Source organism: Pogoniulus pusillus, chromosome 16 (assembly GCF_015220805.1).
Source record: "Pogoniulus pusillus isolate bPogPus1 chromosome 16, bPogPus1.pri, whole genome shotgun sequence".
Classification (NCBI taxonomy): Eukaryota; Metazoa; Chordata; class Aves; order Piciformes; family Lybiidae; genus Pogoniulus; species Pogoniulus pusillus.
The window spans coordinates 12,516,083-12,533,060 of record NC_087279.1 but is presented as its reverse complement, the minus strand read 5'-3'; the positions used below and the strand labels follow the sequence as shown (position 1 = coordinate 12,533,060).

Sequence of the window (16,978 nt, the reverse complement as noted above, 5' to 3'; positions counted from 1 at the left end):
TTAAGGCAATGTCTTCACAGTACTCATTTTTAAAAACATTTTCCAAATCACAGTCTGCCCTTCCTTCACTTTTACAGGTGCCAAGAGATAATTATCAAACCCACTGTGGATGAAGTTCTTCAAAAGTCTACAGTAATTTAAAAACTACTGTGAAACCTTTAATGCAAGAAGTATGTTTGGGAAATAAATGCCAGTTTCAAACTGAAGCCCAGGCTTCTGCATCTGACATGAGCCACCAGAAAAATACATCCACAGGGAAGGATCTGAGCCACACACAAGTGTTTCAATGCATGACTGTTATTATTCACATGGTTAGGTTCCTCCACTTGCATTTCCTACCAAAGGAGGAGAAAACAAGCACACTCATTTCTGGCAGATACATTTTTTTCAGTGACTATTTCTGAAAAGGATTGTGCCTTTTTTCTAGTTTCAAAAATGCAAATGCACTGGTTGCAACCTGATTCCAGGAACCTGTTCATCTGAGCAGTGTGATTACCCACTTGCCTTCTCCAGTTGAAAAGCAAAGCTGTTTTTAGTTTCTAATTGCCTATTTTTTTAATCCTTAGTTCTATCAAATGAAATAAACTGACAGTACAAGCTACTTTTAGAGCAGCAGATAAACAGGGCATAGGGTATACCAGGTAAAACATTAAACGAGGGAAAACCAGGTTTTGACTATGAAAACCCATTACAAAAGTTGCATTGCCCCCTCCCCCCCTTTTTTTTTAGTACTGATAGAAGCAGCAATTTTTCTGTACACTTGCACACAGTATTTGAGCAGAGAACTGGACATGCACATCAACTACTATAAGACATTCCCACTCTTTCTTTACAGTAGTTCAAAATATCCTTCACAGAATTTTCTTTCTTTTTCCATGAACATAACTCAGGAAATAGCAGTACTAATATTTTATCAAGTTATCAATCTAAAGTATTAAATAGCCCAAAGAAATTGTAATACTTAAATCCAGAGTATTGGGAAAGACATGAGTTTTTAAAAGGTATTCAGAGCATAAGAGGAGAGCATTCAAAAGACATTCTGAAACCTCTTGACTGTGAAGTTCATGTTCTATCCTGATCTCTACACTCATCTTCATTTTTCTTTTGCCAGCTCCCTCCCACCTTTTCCCACAGCTTCTCTCTCTCCATCAAATCAGACATCATCCACGTTTGTGAAATCAAACCAGCTGCAGCTCTTGAAGGAATGAGATCCAGAAGAGGGACAGCCTGTCAGCTTCAGTTACTCACACACCTACAGGTACTCATTTCTAACACACAGCTGCGGTGAGCAGGGCAGCCTGTGTACGTATAACATCCCTCCCTAGATGGATTCGGAATACTTTCATCATAAAAGCCAGTCCCGGTAATTAACTCTTCCTAGCTCTGTCCAGGGACTATTGCACCACCAAGAAGATAGGTGCTCTAATCTAACTCTCCCATTAGCATAAGACTAAGCAGCTAAGGAGCGGAGAAGCGCTCGGGCAGAGCAGAGGTGTGTTTACCACAACACAGCCTTGGCATTTATCGCCAAACTAAAAAGACTTTGGGAGTTCCCAGCCCCAGCTGGACCTCAGGCCATTTGCACTGTCAGAGATTCCAGGCACTCTTCAATCCGAGCTGGAACTCCAAACTTTATCAGGATCCAGACTACTGAACTTGGGGAAACAACCAGTGGTGTGGATGTAACAGGAGAGAAGCAGCTGACCCCGGGCTGCCTTTTCCCCTGCTGTCTGAAGCACTCATCCTCCGCCCGACAGGACAACTGCTGTTAGCGTGCGAAAAAAAAGCAGAAGCAGCACTTCGCGTTCTGCTTCCCCACCCCCCCCTCCTTAAAGATTAGCAAGTAGGAAAAACCTTCACTGAGCTGCCCCCAAGTACAAGGCTTGCGTGAAATCACGCTGCCAGTTACACCAGCACACGTCATCCTTTTTGCATCCTCTCAAAAAGTGTTTCCCCTAGGAAACTAAATCAATAATCTTAGGCAATAGCAACTGCATAACACAAAGCAGACTGCTTTAAGTATAACATGAAAAAGCGCTGTTCTTGTTGTTTTTAGGATTATGTGTTTTAATTACACTCCTTCACCCTCCTTCTTGCTTTGTAATTGAATTTTCTTTTATCTTTAGAAGGCTAACTTTACTCATAAAAGGCTGTGGATGGCAGAGTTCACTCCTTTCACTGCAGATTCCTGAGATCTCCCACTGTTTCCCAAGATTTCATTCGCATTCTGTTTTAAAAGGGTTCCAGCTCAGATTAGCAAACATACTTTTAATGGAAATAAGTAAGTATCTAAAGGAGGGACATTGTAGTAATGACAAAAACAAACAAACAAACAAACAAAAACCACCAAAAAACCCTTTTATAGCTGAAGGGATCCCAGAAATATCAATGTTGCAAGCTGTCACAAGGGCTTAAAAAATTCTGTTCAACCAGCAGTTATTTATAGGGGACACTTACAGCCTACTTGAAATTACAGATTCGAGTCCCATAATACCTTCTTCATTCTGTTTGTAAGATCCAACAAACCTCATAAAGACAAGCTGGCTTCAATAAACTGCCACTGTGTCACTAATACACTTTCCTGACTGATGCTCTGACACTTAACTTTCCATATGTGGAAAGAAAACCTTTTCCCTGCTGTTACTACTTACAGTGCAGAACTTGGCCACTATTTCAGTTCCACTGCCAGCACATCTCTTAACATTATGTGCAAGCAGCAATACTAAGAGGCTAAAACCACAGAAATATGGTTACTTCTAACCTTGCAGACCGGGTTACTTAGTACACTTCAGGTGATAAAGAAGCACCCTAGCCCCTAGTCTTTCCTGTGCACAAGTTCAGTTTGCTAACAGGCTGAGAAAACATTTTCAAGCAACAAGGCGTTAAATGTGGCATTTTAAGTCCAGAAACTGAGAATAACATACACATTGGGATGGTTATAAAGCCAGTATAGGTCTTAGTGGACTGATTAATTCTTAGAGACTTCAGATGTCAACATAAATAATCTTCAGAAGTCCCCACACTTGATTTTGGAACATCTTCAACCAAGCATGATTTTCAAACCCTCTAACAGGGAACCAAACTGTAGCTTACGAACTGTTTCTCACTGCCCACTGAAATGCTGTTTTAACTTACTAAAGCTCTGTTTGAGTTACTACTAAGACCCAACCAAACTTTGCAGATACAAACTATGATTACAAAACACAGCTTTCTCCCCTTCCTTCCCTCCTTAACGGAATTAGAGTGCTAGGAGCTGTGCTAAATCATGGGATTCTCTCTTTAGGCAATGCTACCAAAAAATGGCCTTGCCTTTTGTTAGTGCTCATTAACTGACATGCTTCCTTCACACTCCTCCCATTAAAAAGTACTGAAAGCTTTAAAAAAATCAAACAAAAAAAGACAACAGCTTGCAACCACACAAGTTTCAAATCACAAGACCATTAACGGGCCTAGAGACCTAAGAATTGTGATAGCACTGGGTTTTAGTGAAGAGCTCACAGTAAGCGATGATGTTATTACCTCAGTAGCAGGAACGGTGAAATTACATGAAAATCTGTTCTCATTTTAAGATGTTTTTTTTCTTTTTGCACTTCTGTTCATACAGAGAGAAAAACAAGACTTGAGCCTAAGGGCTCAAAAGGCACAGTGCAACTGAAAAAAGATTCCTCTATTTTTAGGAGTAGAGTTTCAAAGCTTGATGCTGACGACACTGGAATATTTACACTGTTGTAAGGAGTGTTTGCAAATTCATACTTTGTTTTAATATTGAATTATTTTTGTGGCACCTCCCCTGCAAGGTTCAGGGCATATTTTTTTCAGGCATCACTCTAGTGGCACATGCAGCCTTATTTCTGTTGTTAACAGACAAACACAAAATAAGATAAAACTCTTCAAGTTTTGAATCAGTAGTTGTGATTATTAAATCAGTATTTTAATTTTACAGCAGGATGCAAGAAGAACAGTCCCTCATAAAAATCAAAGGATACCCTCATCCTGAAAACACTACCTTTAAAAGTCTGTTTTTTTTAAAGCCTCCTAGATTTTGTTCCTCTGTGTCAGTATTCTGCATCTGGCAGTAGACCCATGGAAGTTAAGTGCTAAAAACACTAGAAATAACTGTATACATTATAATTATATACTCTTGATTAAGTGGAAAAGAAAACGATTTGTCTGGTTGTGTTTAAGAAACATCTCTGCTGACAGCCCAAGTCTGTTTTGATTTGCTCAGTACGGATATGGAGTTGCTAGCAAAACATTAAGTGGAAAGTGCAGCACTGGATGTAAATTACACCATCTCGCACTTAAGTGCTGCCCTCAGCTGCAACCAGAAATTGCACAGACAAGCACTGCCATGATCACTTCTAGGAGCAACAAGAATGTTTAAAAAAAGGAATTATTAGATCTCTCTGTAAAGCAAGCATGTAAATTGACTGAAGAACTGGTCTAGAAAAAAATGCTCCCTAAATGTTTTCCAAAGCTGAGGTCAACACCTCTACAGTACCTGAACTTTAATTCTTGTAAGGTACTTATTTTATTAGCCCTTATGGTTAAGAAAATAGTCTTCTAAAAACACAAGATGAAAAGGTTGTTCCTCTGCACCAGAGCTGGGCACACTCAGAAGTGAATGGCCACAAAATGAACAGAAAATTGCTGAGGTTCAGAGAAATAATGAATTGATTTCTTTTTTAAAGGACCGACAGAAAAACACTCATTTACAGCAAAATGAAATCACTTTTCTGGCTTCTCCATTCAGTCACCCCCACCATACTTATTACCTTGTGGAGAAGTAATTGATGTGGAATAAAAATGCTCTGGATTGGGGTTTAGTCCCACTAAATGCAAAATCCACATTCTTGTGGTGTCAGACAGAGAGTGCTATGGAGCACCCTACAAGGAGGCTGGTCTGATCGCTCCTCTGGACCAGGGATGTTCATTTTGCTACTTTCCAAATGGAAGTAACCAGTGATCTGTTCACACCATAGCATGTGGGCTTCGTGGGTCTATGAAGTCTGGAACAACTGCACTTTAAAAACTTCACAGCTCAGGAAGTTCAGAATTAGATTTTTTAAATACTGAAAACACCAACATTAAAAGTCCATACCACCTGCTGCTCAGCAGACCCAGTCAAAGGTAACTTCATTTAATGAAGTTTCATCATTTAATTAAACTAATGCAACAAAGAACTTATCAAGAAGAGTTTTACTAAGGATACAACACAAGCTGAGCATTAAGGCCAAAACCAAGTTTAATGGTCACCTCAGGTGAAAGGGTAGTCAAAAACTAACAGGAATACCTAACAAGTAGTGTCAGCACTTCTAGTTCCTATATCCTCCACCACCACAATGAAAAATCTCCTATATTAGCACTGTTCATTTAATTTTTTTGCATATGAAAATGCTTTTTTTGGTATTAGTGTTGCTGCAAGGATGCAATTTATTTTCATACTATTTAATTCCTTCTCCTCTCCTCTGCAAAGCACCTGCATCTCCATCCCTGGAGATAGTCAAAGTGAGGCTCAACAAGGCTCTGGGCAACCTGATCTAGTTGAGGATGTCCCTGCTGACTGCAGGGGACAGCTGGACTAGATGACCTTTGGAGTTCCCCTACAACCCAGACCATTCTGATTCTATGAATGCCCAAAGCCCAGCAACAGAAGCTGTGGTCATGTAAACCCAAAAGGCAGCACACCCCCATGCACATCTCCCCCGAGCTCCTGGCATACTGCTGCCCATGTCCTTTGAAATATCTACCTGAAACAGAAGAGAGAAAAAACATTGGACCAGCACATACTGTGAGAAGCTCAGAGCACCATTAATTCTGCAAGCCTGGTGTTCACAGACACAGTATCGTCTTTCCAAGAGCTACTACTGTCCACTGGAAGATCATCTCATACTTTAAAGGCCAATTATAAAGACAGGATGCAATGACAGAAGAAGTAATTTTTCACAATACAAGGAGGACTGAGGAGTCTGTGTGGAGCCCTTCTTTTCAAAAGAAGCACACAAACATGAAATAAGTGCAAAGTTTTGAGACAGCAGACTACTAGTCAAGAGATGAAAAAATAAATGGAGTTCACCAAGAACTGCAGAAAGATAACAGAAGATGAAATTAAAAGTAGAATGGGAGAAAAAAATAACCTCACCTATACAATGAGATCTAAATTAGCTACTGCAACTCAGGATTTTGAAATGGTTATGGATAAGCCTCTTGGAGTATCAATTCCATTAACTCATCAAGAGCCCAAAGAAGGGAGAAGAAAACACTGTGCTACAATTCTAGAAATTCAGAGCACCTTGAGACAGCAGTAGTGCTGGTGTCAAACAGCCACAGCTAGGCTAGAAGATGCACAGAAAAGTAGCAAAGCAGATCAGAGGCTTGAAATACACCTATTTCTGTTAGCATAGGAGTGTAATTCAATTTTACAGGAAAGAAATACCCACAGCCAGGAGGAACAGTCCTACCCAGTCCAGCACCATGTACACACACAAGCTGTGAACAGGCTTCATCATCTTCTGTACAATACAACTGGTTCCTTCTTTGAGTTAACAGTGCAGCTGTGGAAGAGTACAATAGATATACGTAAAATCAAAACTAGCATGAGAAACAAGAGTAAGGAAAGGTTATTCACCATTTTTCCTACCACAAGAACCAGAAACACAAACTGAAGCACCTTTTCATATTGCACATAATTAAAGTGCAGACTCATAACCACAGGAAGTAGTGGATTCAGAAAGGATTAGACAAACTGTCAGTGAACGGCTGAAATCACTGGTTCCTACGCAGCCTGCACAGCCGCATCACTGACTGCAAGAAAGATCCTGCTCTACTTCACTGCTTCTTATCATCATTTCAAAAGGCTTTTGAGGTGAGACACGGGACTAGGTGTCCTACTGATCTGACACATTACAGCAAATTTTATGCTTGTCACAACTTAAATCAGACTTGAGGCTGCTCTTCTTCCAGCAACACCGAAACTTCTCAGCCACCTCCAACAGCTATTATGCTGGTGGGTTTCTTTCCAATCCCACTGCTAAGGCAGGCTCTCCAAGTGTTAATTTGACACAATGAAGTGGATTTTGCCACGCCGTTTATCAGAAATCAAGTTTTTGCACTGAGGCAAGACTGATTTCTCCCTTTTGTGCAGATAATAAAGAAATCTTTGAAATTCAAACTACGCTACTTGTTGCAAAGATTCTTCCAGCCCAACCACTGAAATGACCATAACCCAGCTTTCTGAAACAGCTCCTTGGAAACATCAGTGCTGCAGTTCATGCACAGAGGTGCCTCTGCTGGTCGACAGGCAGTTGCTAGATTGTTCTGTAATATCTTTCACTCACATTTGTATGTAAGAGTGATCAAGTCTGATGAAATGTATTTTGATGTCATTAACTCTGTAAGCACAAAAGAAAAGCCTTTATATAAAAGACTTCAATAAAAGCATATCAAACTACGTAATACTGCAAGTTCTCAAGAACTTAAAAACAGCTCCAAGTAAATTTCAGCCTTCTTCTTTTCCAAGTGTAAATGCAGAAGACTTAATATTAAATAAAAACTACAGGTTTACTATAAAAAGCTGATTTCTTACTGGCTAATCATAAGCATTATAATTTATGTCAAGTTGCTTTCAGACAGCAATTGGACTCCAATAAGAAATAAACCCTATATTTTCAATTACCTAGCTAAGTAATATTCTTGCCTTAAAAGCACACACAGAGAAAGCAGATACAAATAAAATGATACCTTAGTTTTCAATTTAAAAAGAACATAGAGTTAAACTAAGAAACATTAACTGCAATTAAGTGGGTTTTTTCCTTCTTACCTATTCCTTCCAGCTGTTATTCTCCTGTCCTATTTTTGCACCAAGATAAGAAGAAGTGGTAATCTTCCCTGATTTTTTCATTTCCAATCATTACCTAAGATAAACCAGTTTAAAAAAAAACAACAACAAACTAACTGTTGGCCATACTCCATCTACAACTGAAGCAAGGCCAGAACTATCTGGAACTGAGTTATCATCACAATAATGTCTAGATTCACATACTTAGCCAAGCCATTTTCTGGTTTACATTAAGAGGAATGACAAAATACATGCTTAAATGTGCTACAAACTAAGTTCAACAACTAAGATTCAGTCATGACAGCAACAGAAACTCAAATTCCACTTCCTTCCCCCTCCTCCAAATCTATTAAGTAAGTTTAACAAGTAATTTAAGCTATAAAATAATCACATCAAGAAGCAGACTTTTACTCTTGGTCACTGGACTAAAAAGCCTCGCTGTTAACTTTATTAAGTCTTGTTTTGCAAATAAAGGAGCAAAATCTTCCCTGAAAGCAGGGAATGATTTTCATATACCTGTGCCTACGGTCACATCAGTCTAAAAGGAGTTGATTAGTTTGGTTCAATTGGCCAATTAGTGCTATATATGTAACACTTCTGACTGATCCTGCACTCTCATTGTTTCTTAGAGCCATTAGTTTAACCCTCATGGTAACACTTTAAAGAGCAATAAGCAGAATTAATTCTGGAAGGAAGGACTGCTGCTTTCAATAATTTCTCTTTTAGGACGTGAATTAGGCAAGTTCTGCTGGCCCAACAGCAAGACAGCATCCCATGTTTCCCCCCTGCCTGCCTGCTAGGTGTTTCCTACCTGAACATTTAAGAATTTTCTTGTACAGAGCTTGTGATTTACATTAAAACACCACTCAAACAGTTAAGTGCTAAATACATGAATAGGGGCACATCTGGAACTTTACATTAGGAAAAATATTTCTATGTATGTAGAGAGAAAGCCTGTGTATATATAGAATACATACACTTGTCGGGCTTCAACAGCATTTTTCAGTACTACTTGGAAACACCAGGGCTTTTTCAGCACCACATCTTCATTCTCAGACCAAAGCTGATGAGCACTCAGGCCAACGGTGGCCTCCTTTCAAATGGAGATGCTTTGATGAGAGAAAGATACCTATAAAATACTCTCTCTCGTCTCAGACAAGGCTTTACAATATCATAGAGTTTCACAGTCCTTCGATTTAAAACACTTTTTATGTTCTATGATGATGAGACAGGTAATTTCCTTTTTTTAAACCAGAGGCCACATCTCCCCATGCACAGAGCAGAGAGCAAGCATGCTCAAGCTGCAAACAGGCACATTACTGCAATTCCTCAGGAGGCAGGTATTCCCAAATGCACTTATTTCAGTCAAGACACCAAAAAAACTCCAAACAAACAAACAGAAAAGTAAGAAAGAAAATTTTACTTTTATACACATTTTTACAGGTCAAGAGACTAAGAAAGAGGCCAGAAATGCCAAGGCATCACTTTCTCCAGTATGGAGAGAGAAGACAGCCACAGAATTTAGAAAGCCATTTGTAATAAATGCACACCCAGCATCAGAGGGGAAGTGTCTCCACTTCCTGACTTGATCAGTTTCTTCTGGAAACAATGACCAATCTGAAGGTGCTATTTATGGCTTTCTTTCACCCACCTCCAGAAGGAATAAAGAGTACAGCCTTGAAATACATCAAGATGGAGTTAATCTTCTCCAGTCCACTTGATATCTACTTCAGTATCTCTGCCCCAGTCCCTAATGCCCTTGAAAAAGATTAAGTGACAAACAGCAAAACCTTGCAGGATTCCCCCAATACCATTACTTTCAACCAATGACCCAATTCTGCAAGACAGAGCACTCCTCGAGATACGCTAAGAGTCCTTGACTCCAATCAGCCAAAATGGGAGAGGAGGTCACTCAGCCCTACATAGTTTACTCTTATAGAAAAAAAAAAAATCCAAGATCCATCTCTTCTCTCTCTCATCAGTACTCCCAGAGAATCTCAAAGAAAGTTTAATAGCTTCAGCATTTTTAGATAACATCAAATTCCACTAGTCTCCTTCCCAACTCATCTGCTTGAAGAAAGATCATTTCTGTAGTGAACAAGAGTGTCCTCAAGTGTAACTGCAAATAAACCAGTATAAATGAAGTGCCACAGCAATATAAACAACCTTGAAAAGCAGCAAGCTACTGCTCAGGGTGACTCTAGGGACAATAATCACATTTTAGATGTCCACATAATCTGAACAAATTGTTAAGATTACTTCTGTAACTAGCAACTCACCTGAACTGTAGGCAAGTTGACCTGCCAAACCCAAATGGGTGAAAAAAAAGCCAAATCAAAGCACGCATGGCTCCCATCTATTTGAAATGAAGGGAAAACTCCCTTTTGAGCACTGTTTGCATGAAATAATCTGTGCAGCAAAAAGCTACTGTCATGTAAGGCTGCTCTCATTAAAAAAAAAGACAGTTTGGAAGAGAATAAATCCTAGTATTAGACATCCACAGAAGAGATGCAGTTTCACTACAACACTTGGTGAGGTCCTCTTACCTCAAGTTTTAACATTACTGTTTCCCTAGTTTTCTTAGAAAACAAGCTTCATTTAATCAATTTGAAATGCCTACATGTACAGTTTTCTGCCCATCCTTACATGGCTTTTCATCAAACCTAGTCAATAGAATATCATGGAGAAGCAGGGGTCTTAATGCTATTAAGATGCTCCATGTGTTATACTAAGATGCTTATTTTCACAAGGAAAGGAAATCTAAACATCACTGTCTTCACTGAAAGAAAGATTAGTGATGATACTGCAGAGAATCCTTAGAAGGCAAGACAGGGAAAAAAGAGGTGGGGGGAGAGAGAGAGGAAGAAAGAGACCTTGGGACCAAGACTTCCTCAGTCCTGTGGCTCCCAGGCCTTGTTTGTTGTTCACAGTTCCCAGTGAAACGCTTCTCAGTGCTGTCTGTGGGTGATAATCTAATACACTAGAACATATAAAGCAGAAAGCTGCCCTTAAGACTTATAGCTTTCCATCTTCAGAGTGTTTTTAAAACATTCATCTAGGACTCTGTAACTACTATGTAGTTTTACATTAGTTAAAATACACTAATTGCCCAGAGACGTGAAGAGTTACCTGGAGAGTGCTAAGTAATATGCAGAATATCTTGTTCCAGCCTAAGCTCACACTCTGCTTTCTCATAGGGGAACACTTAAAATATTCAAACAAATGATTCCCCTAAGAGATGCCCCAGTAAGAACGCAGAGTAGAATTCTTGTTGCAGTACTTCAATTCTACAGACTAGCCTTTGCTAAGAAGACTTAAAAAACAGTCTCACTCATAAAAGAGGAGCACAATAACAGCAGCAACAACAACAATAATAACTCTCCAATGATCACCATCAATCCACAAAGGCTGCCAGTAAAGTCAAGGAAAAGCAAGGAAAAATCAACATGGATACAGAGTGAATAAGTTTATCTGTCTTATGTACACCCAAGTCTTTTAAAAATAAGAAAATATATTCTATACTCTTATAACCAAAATAATTTTACAATCAAATGAGCAATGAGCCTTCTTTCACAGGCTTTATAAAGAAAACCAAGCAGTGGAATGGATTATGGATTAAAGTTAGTAAAAAAATATAATTACATTTAAAATACCATTAGACTGATGACATGGTTGTTAAAATAAGACAGTATTAAGATATAATTAACATTAAAATTTACTCCCATTTTCAACTTCTGCTAAACTTGGGAGAATGCAAACTGCTAAATCTTCCTTTCATGGTCTTGCATACTAACACAACACTTGCCTTCAGGACAATTTCAGCAAGCATCTGAGTAAAATCAAAACGAAACAAACAAAAAAAATCAACTCCTATCACCTTATCCTCTGAATTTCAAGTGAGGGAGTAATCTTGAGAGAGGAAAAAAAAAACAACAAATAAATGCTTTAAACAGCATCCACTTAAAGTTTATGCCTATGACCTAAACACTGATAGCCATTTCCCAAAAGCAGAAGGAAATGGGCACAAAGTCAAGTCCACTACCAGCAGCAACACTGATGCTCAAAAGCTACCAAAACAAAATCTGCTAATCATCAAGCAAGATGAGTCAGATGGCCAGCACAAAAGACATTCTGGTTCCAGAAAACATTTGTAACTTACACAGGCTACATGGTTCTTAGTCAATGATCAATCTACAAGACACAGAAATGCACAGTTAAAAGGTCAGGAAACCAAATCCAGAGACTATTCTGTAATGCCGAAATCGCCAGGTTAATATAGGGACAATGGATGTAATGCAGGCCCTCTGCTTTTAAGCATCACAAACTCCCTCTCCAAAATGCCCCTTACTAAACACCTCCAAGGTTTCAATTTCTCATGCACTTACAGGACACTTCAGTGAATTTAGCATGAGTCATTTCACTGTCAACCTGTTCACATAATTAAGTCGCCATGTGTCTAAAGTGCATCACTCGTAGGACAATTACTTAAGTGAAGTGAAAGGAAAGTGACTGTATTGACGTCTGCATCGCCATGTGACGATCATGACATGGTCAGACTTCACAGGGGGAAGCGCAGTAACGACCTTAAAGTGTTTACCAACAACAACAGATTCCAAAAGTAAGCATGACAGAAAGGCTAAGGTCTAGACCTGTCACTGGTCTGCCATGAAACAACAATATAAAACCCTCTGTAACAAGCTAACAAAACATACCACGACAAAAGTATTTTTGCAATACTCTTTTAATATCTTCCCCACTAGACTTGTGAAAGGGTTCCGAGAATATAAAGATTACACCATGCAAACTGTATCAGACACCAACATGTCATCTTATGCTTAACTCATCTTTCTCCTCCGTACAGCAATTGCTTAGATCTGCCAGGTTTAAGAATCAGATAATTCAATAGCAGGAAATTAATAGCAGAGGAGAGAAGAACTGCAAAAGGAAAGCCCATATAGATCAATAATCACCAGGATCTGCCACTGCTTCTCAGCTACCTGTCCTGCATGGCTGTCACGTGTGGCGAAGGCATGTGCCAGCTTTAACAGGCTACTTAAGCCTTCCCATGTAACTGCCCAGCAGGGCCACACACCAAACATGAGCAAAGTCATTCTCCCCACACTTCTATGAGAACTCTTATGCATGAGTCAAAAAAAAGTAGAGTGAGGTCTATTAACTCTGCTTTTCTGCCTGTCTTGTCCAGAAGCCTCTTCTCACTTTTTCCACTAACACAGGTTCTAAGAAGACTTAGGTTTCACTCTCACCTTTCTTATCCTTCAATCACAGCAACAACTGACCAACCAAAAGAAGACATAGCTGAATCAAAAGCAAGATGCCCACCAAGCCTTGATCTTTTAGACAGACATGCTTTTAATTTTTGTTTGTAAAATCCACATCAGTAATAGTACCTACCACACAGGAAACATATTTTCAGTTAAATAATGTATTTTCATCTTAGCATTGATTCACTTTGCCCAAAAAGCTGGCTATTTTGAAACTGCCATCACAGACCTTAGCTTCATCAGGAACCCATCCTGCTGGATGCTGTGGGCTCTGCAAGGCACAGCCCCTGCTCTAATAAGGATAACGCTATTTCCCGACAGCAACTTTCACTATGACAAACCAGATGCTTCCGAGTTCACACTCAGTAAGTTGCAAAACAAAGATAATTCTGAAGTTACAAGATGGGTTATAATTTTCTCCAGCATGACTTTCGCATAGTGCACTTCCGCACAGTGTTCCCTACAGTAACCTCCTGGGCACCCAAGCTCCCACGAAGAAAGGAACAGCAAAGAAACAGTAAGGAAGGCCTTTCCTTTTGGTGTAAAACCTCTCCCACCAGAATGCTCCTGTCAGAGCAGATAAAACTGGCAGACATAAAGGTTATCACGTAAAAACGTTTTATAATTTCAACAAGTTTCTCCCAAGTAGATGTAATTGTTCTGCTAAAGCACACATGCGACCGTGAAACCCGCGGCAATGGCCTATTTCTAAATAAATAAGAGCCCCGCGGAACTGCAATAGCAAACGTAGTTCAAAATCCACAATTAACTGCTTGTGTTGTTTTTCATCTCTTTTCATTATTTCCACTGTGGAAGGGGGGAAGGGGAGGGACCCTGGTAACAAGTTTGCAAAAGCCACAGACGGAAAACTTGCACAGTCCTTCCTATGCGGGCATACCGCTCTCCCGCTCTCATCGGGCGCTGCCCGGGCAGGAGCCCTCCCCGCAGCCGCTACACCAGCACCGATTCATCCCCAGCGCGAAGTTGGCGTCCCGGGGCATCCTCGGCACCTCAGTGGCCTCCCCGGCAGTGTCACCAGCGGCGGATTTATGACTTCAGGTGCAGAAGCGGCGGGCAGCGCAGACCGACTCCCCGAGAGACAAAGGCTCTCGCTCGCCGGAGCGCCGCCGGGCGCGGAGACGCCGGAGGTGCGGAACGACGGCGGCGGGCGCGGCGCGCACACAATGCCCGGCCCCGCGGCAGCGCAGGCCCCGCAGCGCGGACGGCGGCGCTGCGGGAGAGCCGGCGGCGCGGCCGCGGAGGCGGTGCCCGCCCCTCTACCCCCCCGCCTCACACCCACCAACCCAGAACGGGAGACGAAGAGCCGCCCGCTGACGGGCCACTTGACGGGGAGCGACGCCAGCCGCTGCCCCGGGCGGGACGCGCGGCGCGCCGAATGGAGCGCGGCCGCGCCCGCGGGGGTGCGGAGCGGGGTTTAAAGGTCCCCTTCCACCGCCATTTTGAGGGGGAGGGGGGCGAGCGAGAGGCGCTCGGTGGGCTCGCTCTCCCCCGCGGGCGTGGGCAAAGACAGGCTGCAGCGGGGCAGAGGCACGGCGCACACAAAGTTCCCGCGGGGGCCGGGCCGGGCGGCGAGGGCCGGGCGCGTCCCCCGGGAGCGCGGGGCCGGCCAGGAGGGCAACTTCGGCACGAGCGCGCCGCGGGACTCCGCGGGCCGGGGCCCCTAGCGGGCGCGCGCAGAGTTGCGCGCGGGCAGTTCCGCGGCAGCGGGCAGGCAGCCCCCGCGCATCGCTCCTCGGTGCGGGCCAAGGCGCGCTCCCCCCGCGCTGCCGCCGCCGCCGCCGCCTCCCCGCCGCGCTCCGCCTGCTTCTTCCCCCCTCCTCCTCCTCCCTCGCCGCCTTTTTCCCGCATCCAAACTTCGGGAGCCCGGAAAAACCCGCCGGGCCCCGCGCCCCGCCGGCAAAACGCTCCCAACAGCTGCGCCCGAGGCCGCTCCGCCCGCGCACAGTCACCGCGGCCACCCGCCTCACCTGCGGGGAGTTTTTCCAGCCCTGCGCCGCTGCCGGGGCTCCGGCTCCCCGGCGCTCCGCTCACTGCCTCATTCCAATATGGCACGGCCCGCCAGAGCGCATGCGCCCGCCGCCCGCCCGCCTGCCTCCCCCCCTCCGCCCCTCCGCCCTCCCCTCCCCTCGCGGCTTTTCGGGCGCTCCGACTCCCTCCTGGCGCGGGTGCGCCGAGTCCAATGCCGCGCCGCCGGCCTCACCCCTCACCGGGCCGTCGTCCGCCCGACCCCACGGGGCCAGTCGCCAGCCCCGCCCCTGCCGCTCTGCCCCGGGCTGCTGCCCCCGGACACCTGCTCCCGCCGTGCTGGGGGCAGCGCAAGCTTGGCCGCCGGTAACGGGACGCGCCGCAGCCGCCACTCTGTCGGGCCGAGGCGAGGCAGGCGTTCCCGCCCCGCCCGCGCGCCTTCGCTCCACCGCCGTGGGCAGGGGCACAGCGCCGTGGGCAGGCGGCCAGTGCTTACCGCGGGATGCGCGGTCCCATCTCCATTCCCCCCGTGCCTCAGCGGGGATTAAACACCTTTCTCCCTCGGAGATGAGTCGGCCCCGTCGGTCAGGGCGTGGGGCCCGGTGGTGGCCCTCGCGAGTGGTGGCGACCGCAACCCTTCGAGCGGGGCCGAGCAGCCAGCGGGCCGCACCGGCGCCGCAGTTTGCAGGGAGTAGGCGAGCGGCACCGGTCCCGTGTCCCCGCTCCCGATGGTGACCGGCGCCCCATGCACTCGTTGCCGCTGCCCGCGGCGCAGCGAAGCGAAAGAAAAAGGAAGCGGGTTGTGCAACATCGCGCTCCTCCTGCCCGTGCGACGGAGACGGAGGGGTGGAAAGGGAGCGGCCCTCCGCCCCAGTTCGCGCTGGCGGTCCAGACCAAGGCACTGGCCAGCAACGAGCTCACCGTTCAGCGTGGCAAGCAGCGGGGGAGGCCAGCGGGAGCTGAGCGCGGAAAGCCCTTGCGCTCTCCGGCAGCGCATCCGCCCGCCCGCCCGCCCGCCCGCTGCGGCGGCGGCGGCGGCGGGCCGAGACGGTGGCGGGCCGTGACGGTGGCGGGAGCAGTGCAATCGCGCTCAGCTCCGCTCCGCTTGCCGGGAGAAACGCAGTTCCCGGCGGCGGGCCCTTAGCCGGCCGCCGGCTCTCCCAATCCGACAAGCATCCGCCTTACCGTTGTCTGAACATTTACGGCGCGGCTTGTTGGTGCGTACGTGCTCCTGGCGTTGTGGCGGACACTAGTTGCCGTCAACTAGCACTTAGTGTTGGGTGGGGAAAAGCAGGCGGGACGGAATATGCTGTGACCGTTTGTCTCTTAAGTAAAGAAGTACCGAGGAATAAAGAGCTAACAGCAGGCAGGAAGAACCAGTGTAACCGTGAACTTGCTAATTACGCATCCCGCGGGCAAATGACATCCCCTGGTCTGTATGCGGTGGCACGGCGGAGACACGCCGAGCCCAAGTTTCTCCCGAGCGCGGCACTGCGATACCAAGCAGGATGTGCACGGCCACGCACCCTCACGGCAGAGACTTCGATCTCCACGAGGATGAGAAACCGCCGTTTCCCACTGGCTTAAAGTAAAAAGCTGAGTGATTTTCCCTCGCTTTCGACAGGGAGCTACCGGGACAGCAGAGTCCACGCCCGGTCAGGGAGCCGCCCCCGGCCTCGGCAGCCGCCGAAATGCTGCCCGTGGCAGGGCCCCCTCGAGTTGTTTTCCCGAGGTTCCGTTTCCCGGTAAGGAGAGCGCGGCCCGGCGGCGGCCCGCCCGCTCCCATTCCCGCCGAGCCCGGGCCATCCGCTAGAGGGGGGTCTCGCCATGCCTATCCGGGCAGCCCCGCCGAGCGCCGGGTGAGCTCCGGCCG

General features: G+C 45.3%; 1 protein-coding gene across 1 annotated transcript in view; it reads right to left on the bottom strand.

Annotated features, from left to right (window-relative positions):
- Positions 1–15,213, bottom strand: part of SFMBT1 (Scm like with four mbt domains 1) — a 73,893-nt gene extending 58,680 nt beyond the window's left edge. The window contains exon 1 of the mRNA XM_064156531.1: positions 15,108–15,213. The gene's annotated coding sequence lies outside the window, so the exon portion shown is untranslated. The remainder of the gene's footprint in view (positions 1–15,107) is intronic.
- Positions 15,214–16,978: the final 1,765 nt, after the last annotated feature.